Source organism: Octodon degus, unplaced genomic scaffold, assembly GCF_000260255.1.
Source record: "Octodon degus isolate 3935 unplaced genomic scaffold, OctDeg1.0 scaffold00033, whole genome shotgun sequence".
NCBI lineage: Eukaryota > Metazoa > Chordata > Mammalia > Rodentia > Octodontidae > Octodon > Octodon degus.
In genome coordinates, this window is record NW_004524609.1 from 3982348 (window position 1) to 3992071 (window position 9724).

General features: G+C 53.9%; 1 protein-coding gene and 1 pseudogene across 6 annotated transcripts in view; both read right to left on the reverse strand.

Annotated features, from left to right (window-relative positions):
• Pecam1 (platelet and endothelial cell adhesion molecule 1) overlaps positions 1–9724 on the reverse strand; it is a 56367-nt gene that overhangs the window by 39856 nt on the left and 6787 nt on the right. The gene's annotated exons all lie outside the window — the stretch shown is intronic.
• LOC111816471 lies at positions 3453–6563 on the reverse strand (annotated as a pseudogene).

The window sequence follows — 9724 nt, forward strand, 5'->3', positions numbered from 1 at the left end:
CCAGCTGCACTCCTGGACCTCAGCCTCCCTCAGCTCAGCCCATAGGATGCTTCCTTCCCCAGCCCAAGGATCTAAGCTAATCAGCATGGAAAATACTCGCTGTCCACATCGTCCCAGAAAAACCACCTCTAATATCTCATGATCTATACCCGACTAAAAATAATGGGGTGTGTAGAAGATGTTAGGGGAAGTGTAACTGAAGTCATAACCTTAAAATCAGGTGCTCTCAGCCTCCCTCCATCCCCACCCCGTGGTAATGGGGACTGAATCCAAAATCTTCACACTGAATTACATTACAGCCCTTTTTTGTTTTAGTACTGGCAACCGAACTTGGGACCTAGCAACTCGCCAGACAGATGCTGAGCCACTGAGCGATCTTCCTGGCTCCAGCCCCTTTGGGGGCAGGTTCTCATTAAATCATTAAGTTGCTGAGCTCAAACTTGTGGTCCTCCTGTCTTAGCCTCCCAGTGCTCAGCTGATTTTAGTTTTTGTGTATCCTTCCAGCCTGCCTCTTTAAGCAGACAGGTGACTATAAACAGAAAATCTTGTCAGGTGTGCTGGTACACTCCTATAATCCTAGCACTTGAGAGGCCGGGGCAGAATTATTTTACATTTGAGGCCAGCCTAACCCATGCCAACCTTAACTACACAGCAAGACCCTGTCTAAAAAAAAAAAGTCACTTCTTTTACACCAGAGGTACCACTTTGTACCTGACACCTCTAGTCTCGGACCTCACCTAATTTATGAGCATTTCAGAGGCCAGAAGTGTGGAGTAGTGGTCACTGGGGCATTGTGCAAGCTAATTAGGATCCGAGAACTTAGATCAGGCCCCCAAAAGTGCAAATAGTCATAGATCATGAACACTCCCGTGTATTGTTGTTACTCTACATCTCCTTATCTTTGGACCAAGAAAGAACTCCAGAATTTTGTTTTTAAACTGGGCACAGTGGCACACAAATGCAATCCCAGCACTGGGAAACCTGAGACAAGAGGATTGCTTCAGAGTTTGAGGTTGGCCTGCGCTACATAGTGAGTTCAAGACCAACTTGAACTACACAGGAAGACCCTGTCTCCAAAAACCAAAACAAAACTTTTTTTTTTCTGTGTTTGGATCACCTTGATATTATCCCCGAGCTGTGTTAACCAAGCAAAGCAGCTTTTGGTCCCAACGAGGGACAAAGGCTAGTTATGGACTCAATTTTGTCCTCTTACTCCCACTCAAATCCACAGATTGAGGCGCTAACTGCCGGTGTTTCAGAACATGACTACTTGGTGATCAGGTCTGTAAGAGGTGGTTAAAGTGAGGCCATTTGGGTGCATCCTGTCTGGTTTTTTTTTTTTTTTGTACTGGGGATGGAACTTGGGGCCTTGCCCTTGCCAGGCAGGCACTTATGCCAGTTGGCTTGGGTCCTTGTGAGAGGGGATTTGGAGACACCAGGGTGCCCACTGCAGAGGACAGTGCGAGGGTGGCCCACGGGGAAAAGTAGCCATCCTCAGGCCTTAGAGGAAGGCCTTAGAAGCCCAACTCGTCAGCCTCTGAATCTTAAGACTTCGCTCTTAGGGCTGGTGAGATGGCTCAGTGGTTTAAAGCACCTACTTAGAACAAGCTTAGCAAAGCATCAGGGACCGCGGTTCAATCCCCCAGCACCACATGCCAGCCAGCCCCGCCCCCTGGTGGGCTGAGCTGGCCACACACACCTCTCTCTCTCTCTCTCTCTCAAAAAAAAAAAAAAAATTAAAAAAAAAAAAAAAGACTTTGCCCTTTCCTCCAGAACTGAGACAAACTAGATTTTTTTTTTTTTTTCTTTTTTGCAGAACTGGGGATTGAACTCAGGCCCTTGTGCTTGCCAGGCAGGTACTATGCTGCTCAGCTGTGCCCCTAGTTCTGATTTCTGTTATTTAAATCAGCTGGCTGGTGATGTTTTGGTCTGTCAGTCCAAGAGGCCTAACACAGATGCTGTTAAGACTGTCTACAGGAGGCCGGGAAGATGGCTCAGTAGAATAAGCGCTTGCCTGGTAAGCACAAGGGTCTGAGTTCAATCCCCGGCTCTGAAAAAATAAACAAACAAAAAAAGATTGTCTTCAGGAGGGACTGGGGTATTGCTTCAAGTACAGCATGTACAAAGCCCTGGGCTGGATCCCGAGTACTGCCCCCCCCATAAATCATGTGGAACCGGACGGAGTCCAGGATGTGAGAATTCTGTGCGATTTCACGAGGTGTTCCAACACTGCCCGGGCGAGGCTGCATCAAAGCTGAACAGCCAAGGCAGCCATATCTCGGGATTCTGAGAACTCATGACTCTTGCTTCCTTTGTGGCTTCCAAGAATTTTCTAGTAGATCTTTTTTTTTTTCCTTCAGTTGCTAAGAGACACAAAGGCAAAGTTTCACCCGTGTCTAGCAATCTCTGATACATTTTGGGGCATGAGCAGGGCCCTGGCTTCATTTGCTCGCCTGCCTGCACCGTCCTGCAAGGCTGGTTTCATTAATCTTCTTGTTGCACATAATTTTCACATGTGGTCTCAATCGCTTTTCAAGGAAGGAAAGGTATAACGGGCAGGCCAGACAGCTCATGGACATGCGCACCTGCTCAGGCAAACGCAGGGACGGGCGTTCAACTGCTGCGGCCCTGCCCCTGGGCTGGGTATGACTGAGACTGGTGTGGCGGCGTGAGCCTGGAATCCCAGCACCTGGGAGGCTGAAAACAGGACAATCACTGAGTCCTATCAGTGCAGTGAGACCCTACAGACTCTGTACTAAGTACATGAGAAAAAGAAAAGGTAGAATTAGTTAAGTGGCTACAGATACTAGCAACACCTGTCTTGTCCTTTCTTTCAACAAAATTAAGCCTTCTCTGAGCAACTGCAAATTTAAGTTGTCCCAAATTTTACAAGGAGTGTAGTTCATATCTACTCCCCTTTCATATTTGCACCACTGAGGACTCCACTGAGCACCTTCACACTGAGCTACACTGCCTTTTTAGATTTTGAGATGGGGTCTGGATAAATTGTTAAACTGCCCAGACTGGGCTTTAATTTTGATCCTCCTGCCTCAGTCTCCCAGGGCACCTGGCCCACCTTTCTTTCCAGCAATCAACCTAACAAAAATCAGTATTTGACCAACCCATAAGACCAAAAATAGGGGCTGGGGAGATGGCTCAGTAGAATAAGCGCTTCCCTGGCAAGTACAAGGGTCTGAGTTCAATCCCCGGTTCAGAAAAAAAAAAAAAAAAAAAGGTCAGGACTCAAAGTTTCCCAGGCACCCTGCCCCCCAAACTCTCTCCCCCTTAGTCCCACACAGAACCAAACCCAACAGGTCCACCTGACTTTGATTCAACCACAAGAAAACAAATAATGTCCACCTGTGCGACTTGGTTGTTCCAGCCCGAAATTATCCTCCCCAAGACAAAAGAAGTTCACCTGTGACCTGGCTGTTAGAGCCCACAACCACCCTCCTATAAAGTCTCCTGCCCCCCTCTGTAAGTGCTGTCACGGCCCTCAGCAAGACAGCCCTCTGCAGGTGCTGACTTGGTCCGCGAGACAGCCTCTCCATGAGCTTCCAATAAACCTGCTTTTACTCCTGTCAGTGTGTCTGGTCTGGTTCTGTGTGGGTTCAGCCCTGTGACAGTCTGGAAGGTGCCACAATGCACAAGGCCCTCCCACCAACCGTGCCCCATGAGGGCCCCGCTGCTCCTCCTGCTGCCTGGCACCCTGTCCTGCTCAGGGCAGGGCTTGAGGGCACTGCCTGTTCCTCCAGAGAAGGTCTGGCTCCGCCTGGTGCATTCCAGGATGAGAACAGGTGACTCCTGAGCCACCAGCATGGAGACATCCACTGACAGCTGCCAAACCCCTCTGCTCTGACCGCCCCTTCCAACACGCCCATGCTGAGGCCACCCACTGACCCCTCTGTTCTCCAAGGCCGCTTCTATGGCTAAACCCTATGTGGTGCAGGGGGAGATGAAGGCCCGTGGGGGGCTCCGGCTGGAGGCCAAGGCCACCCCAGCTGGCCACTCAGTGCCTACTATCACTGACAGTAGCGGTAGCGCTTGAAGTGGAACCACAGCTGGAAGATGCTGTTGGCAACCTGGTAGCGGAAGCCATGGCAGTGCGAGTACTCCCACTCCCGGTTGATGATCTTGAACACGATGTCCTCATAGGGAGGGCCTGCATGGAAGCACAGAGTAGCAAAGTCCTTGTTGTCAGTGCAGCCCTCCAGGAAGTACTCAGGTGTGGAGTGCTTGTTGATAAGGTCGGGGTAGAAAATGTTGAACCTGTAGCCCTGCACAATCTTGGGCAGGGGGTTGTCGAAGTCATAGTGCATCTGGTTGTACTTGTTCCACTCAAAGCCTGTGTGTACACGGTTGAAGAAGCGTGGTTTGCGGGGCCGGTACTTGTCAGCCCACAGGTAGGCCTTGCTGCTGAGTGGCAGCTCCACGCTGAACTGTGCCTCATCCTGGCTCATGCCCTCCTTGGCGCACCTGAAGATGTCCTTGGCACTATCATAGGCATTGCCAGTGACCTGGAGCTGCTTCGGTGACAGCTGCCAAGTGCTGCAGGTCTTCATCCGGCTCTAGCACGCATGCATCCAGTGGCAGCTCATGTGCTGTGAGCAGCCTTGGGCTGTATCTGCCCGCGTCATAGTCGTCCAGGCTCTGCTGGATCAGGTCCTCTTCCAAGAGCACCACCTCGCTGTCACTGTCACCCTCCCCATCCCATTCACCCTCGCTGGGTATGGACCCCTCCTCTGCAGGGCCACCCTCCACCAAGGGTCCTGGTGGTATGGGTGCAGGCTCCTCAGGCTCCAGGCTCTGGCTGGGAGACAATGGCTCCTGCTTGAGGATGGGGAACAGGGGCCCACTCTCCACGCCTTGCTCCTGCTTTAGCTTGTACAGCTTCTGCCACAGCACATCCTGGTGGCGCTCTCAGAGCCTGGTGCGGGCCATGTGTGCACGCAGCTGCTGCAGCAGGCTCTCCCAGTAGCCCAGGTCCAGGTTGGGGCCTCCAGCCCGGATCTTGCCCTCGATGCCCTGGAAGATGACCTGCAGCTGTGTGTAGGTCTTGCCCTTGAACACTGACTGCATGTCAGAGCTGACCGAGGCATTCACACCTTCCCTCCGCTCGCCTGGGCCCCTGCCCGAGGCCTCCAGCTTGGAGATCGCGTTTTCAGTGATGATGGTCATGTCAAGCCAGAAGTCTGCGTTCTTGCCCTGCTCCAGCTCCATGTACACCTGGATGTCCTCCAGCAGGTCCTCCATGTCCACCACTGTGAGCCCGCTGAGGAAGGTGTAAGGCTTATGCATCTACACGGCCAGGTAGTCGTCCTCGGTGCTGATGTACTTGGGCCAGCAGGTCGATGGGCTTGGCTCGTCCATCGCGGATGTGGATCTTGGAGCGCAGCCTGGCCTGGCCTGCCGGAGGTGGAAGTGGTCCTCCTGCTCCTCCCACGTCTTGAAGTGTTCCGCCTCCTTCTCCCGCTGCAGCATCTCCAGCTCCTGCTCCCGCATGGCTTTCTCGCGCTCCCGCTCCAGCCGCAACTGCTTCACCTTCCGCAGTTCCAGCCGATGTCCTCCTGGATCCTCTTGTTCCGCTCCTTTAGCTCCTTCTCCTCCAGGTGGCTGATCCCCTTCTTCTCCAGGGCCTTGTTCCAGATAAAGGGGCCCAGCAGAGTTGTCGGTGTTGGTGTAGCCCATGTACTCCTCGCCCCAGCCCATCTTCTCCCGCTTCTTGCGTTCCCTGGCCTCCTTCTTGGCAAGCCGCCGCGCTCGCTTCTCCTCAGGCGTCTCAAAGGCCGTGAGCAGCTCCTCCTGCTGCTTCCGCTCCTCTCGCAGCCGCAGCCGCTCCTGCAGGCTCAGCCGCTGGCTCAGGGCCGCCGCCACCACTCTGGGACCGTGTGCGCGCCCTGGGGAGGCTGCGCTGGACGCAGAGGATCGCGGAGACCACGAGCGCCCGAGTCCGTGCCGGCTCCACGCGAGCTCCTCTCCAGATTCTGATGCTGAGAAGCGGTCCTGGTTCCAGGAATGCCAAAAGGGTGGCGGGGGGCTCCAGCTGCGCCTTCCTGGCCGCTGCCACCGCTTCTCCTTCGAATCTGAACGGCCTTGCCGGCTCTGCCGGCGACGCTCCTCGTCCTCGCGGGACCTGTGGCTTCGCCGCCCACGACTGCCGTCCAGTTTGGCTCCGGCGCCTTCTGCCCCGGCGACAGCAGGACTAACCCCCGAGCGTGCGCAGCGACCCATTAGTGGGGATGGCAGGGCGACGCTCACTTAAATAACCCGGGGCCTCGGCGGGGGCCTTCGTGGGCCGCGGCGCGAGCGAGGCTGCCCCGACAGCGCCGGGCCAGGGGCGGAGGGCTCGCTATTCAGGCAGTGCTGGAGACAGCCCCACGGAAGCCCAGCTTACGCCCGAGGACCCTGGGGTCGCGGTCCGGGAGGCGGGGTCGGCCCGGGCAGCAGTCTTGCTGAGCGCCCTCACGGCTCGGTGCAGCAAGCCTCGCTGGCCTGGCCTGCACACCGTCATCCGGAGCACGCAGCCGCCGCAGAACTCCTGGGAAGACAAGTGTGGGTCCCGCCGCCAACCGATCAGCAAACTTGGTCGTGCCAATCACTCTCCCCTGCGAGACGTCGACCCCTCTCATGACGACACTCCTCGTCCTCATCTCCAGACTCGCGGCCCGCTACGCCCTGTTCGGCAGGAAGGAGCCAGATGCTCTCTTTGCCCTGTCTCTAGCAAACAGAGTCTGGAACGGTAGGTCCCCGCCCCTCCCCCTCGGTCCCGCGCCGAGCCAAGCCCAGCAAGCCCACCTGACTTTGATGCAACCGCAAGGAAGGCAAATAATGTCCACCTCTGGTCCGCACTCACCTCCTGGAAGTGCCCCCCTTTGTCGAGTGCCCTCGGCGGCGTGAGCTTGCACCTCCGCATTCGCATGAGCTTCCAATAAACCTGCTTTTGCTCTTGGCGTGTGCCTGGTCCGGCTCTGCGTGCGTTCGGCTACCTCGCTCTCTCCTTGCTTGGTTTTTCAGTAAGTTTAAATCCGTGTTCTTTCCTACACTTTGATTCTTGGGATTCCCTTTGCTGTCTTTCTGCCCAACTGCGTATTTCTTTTCTCTCAATCAATATGGTCCCCGCCTGGTACCCTTCCCTCTCTGAGAAAGGCAGGTTTCCTTGCTTATCTTCAGTACATCCTTGATTTTAATCCAAGGTACTTAGCGATTGTTCCCAGGAGAGAATACAGTAGAAGTCAAGGACATACAGTCAGAGTACTGGGGTCAAACTCCCCCTTTGCTATAAGCAAGCTTTGGCATGTGACTAAACTTCAAGGTGCCTCAGTTTCCATATCTGTACAATGGGCACCACAATGGTCAGCGTAAATATCTGGAGTTTAAATACTCAAAGCATAGTTCCTGGCATTTGTGAAGTGTTTGACACACATAAGCTGGGTTCTGTGGTCACAGAGATAAAGGCAACTGCTGGGAGCTTTAAAGCTAAATCTGTCCCCATTTCTACAGAATTGTTTCAAATGAAAGCTGGTTTAAATGTTTTCTCCAAGAACAGACAGCAACAGCTCCCGGCATGTGGGTTTGCCCATGCCCGTGTGGTCTCCACTATGCCTGGCCAGCCTTACTGTAACCCTGAAGGGGCACCAGCGCTGCTCAGGCCCAGGCTGGGTCTGACTGCACAAAGCCCGGAGCCCAGTCCTTAGCAGGGTGCTCTTTGGAGTCATCTAACCTCTGAGCCGCTGTCTTACCTATGATAAATAGAAACGCTCACGCCAGTCTTCCATGCTATTTTTCTTATTTTTGTGGGCTAGAGATAAAGCTCAGGGCTTCACACTTGCCAGGCAGGAGCGTTAACACTGAACCACAACCCTAGACCCAGGTAATTTATCTTCAACAATGAGACATCTAAGGGGACAGAAGCAGCCTCGTCCCAAGGCCTGGCCGTGGTTGACATTTCCTTGCTTCCTCCTTAGCACCATTCAGAGCAGACATTTCCCAGCCCTAGCACCGATCAGCTCAGAGGAGGGCAGTGGACGACGTTGGCCAAGGAGGCGCGGGACAGTCCCAGCTCTTCCTGCTCTGCACCCTCAGCTCGGGCACCATCCCTCCTTCGGCTTCCGTGCACTCCCCAGACTCAGTTGTTTTGCTTTTTGCAAAACCCCACCACATTTTGAAAGGTGTAAAGCAAACTTGACATCCGGTGTGGGGTTGCACACCTGTAATCCCAGCACTTGGGAGGCTGAGGCAGGAGGACTGTTGCTAGTTCGAGGTCAGTGTGAGCTGTAGAGTGAGACAGGGATAAAGGAGGACAGGATGGAAGAAGAAAAGCGTTTCCAGTGTTTATGTGGAGCAGCTCTGCTCATCTGAACCCCAACATCATGCACTCGGGGCAGTTAAAGCAGAGCCCTGATTCCGCCAGCTCAGTCGCCACGGCACCACCCAGTCTCCAGATGACTTCTGCTTCTGGCTTGTCTCACTGCGGCCACCTCTCCTATCTCACACCGGAGGTGGCTGTGGGACCTCTTCAGACTCTGCATGCACCGAGAGGCCACTTCTGGGACTAAGGCATGAGGACAGGGCTGCTCCAGGTCAGCCCTTCTCTTGGCCCTCCGGCTCTAGCCAGGCCGGCTGCTTTGGCCTGAGTGGCCCTCGGGGAGGCCTGCGGGGGAGCTGAGACCTGCTGCTTGCTGCAGGAGGAGCCAGGACGCAGACTGGTCAGGTCAGGCAAGCCTTCACTGCGACAGTTTGACAGCAGTCCCTCTGCCATCTCACGGGGGACCCGGAGCCAAAGGCTCCAGCGAAGCCCCTCCAAGAGAGGCAGAACTGTGCTCTCTTAGCCCCTCGGTTCTGGCCTAGTTTGTTGGGCAGCAACTGATAACAAACAAGCCACCCAACTGATTCTGAAAATCTCTACCTAATTCTTCTCTTGAAGAAAACATGACCTTCTTCCTAAGCAAGCTCTCCAAGCCTAGCCAAACAGACCTATTACACGGACAGGTCATAGGTCACACTGTTCACAAAACAGAAAATGTTCACAGCCTGGGCCGCTGGCATGCGGATAGATGGGCATTAGGGGTCCACGAACCACCTCGGGTTCCCAGAGCTTTCCTCACTGAGCCAAAGGTTCACAGCTGTGTGATAAAGGGTGGGGTTTTAATTAGCCTGGAGAGGGGCTGGAGAGATGGCTCAGTGGTCTAAAGCACCTACTTGAAACAAGCTTGGCAATGCACAGGGACCGTGGTTCAATCCCCCAGCAGCACATGCCAGCCAGCCCCGCCCCCTGGTGGGCTGAGCTGGCCACACACACACACATACACACACACACACAAATAAATAAATAAATGTTTAAAAAAAAAAATTAGCCTGGAGAGGTCAGATTTGGGAAAAGGAATTACACAGCTACTTCTCAAAGCAAGTACAAGAGCCAGGGAGATGGCTCAGTAGAATAAGCGCTTCCCTGGCAAGCACAAGGGCCTGAGTTCAATCCCTGGTTCTGCCAAAAAAATAAATAAATTAAAATCAAAACAAGTACAAATGGCTAACAAGTTCATGGGAAAAAATGTACATCTTTAGCTATCAGAGAAATGTGAATCAAAACTACACTGAGATCCTATCTTATCCTATTCTGAATGGCTGTCATCAAGAATAAAGAAAACCAGAGCCAGCCAGAAAGCTCAGCGGACTAAAGCTACTGCGTTGGCAGGCACGGGGCCAGGGTTCCATCCACGTCACG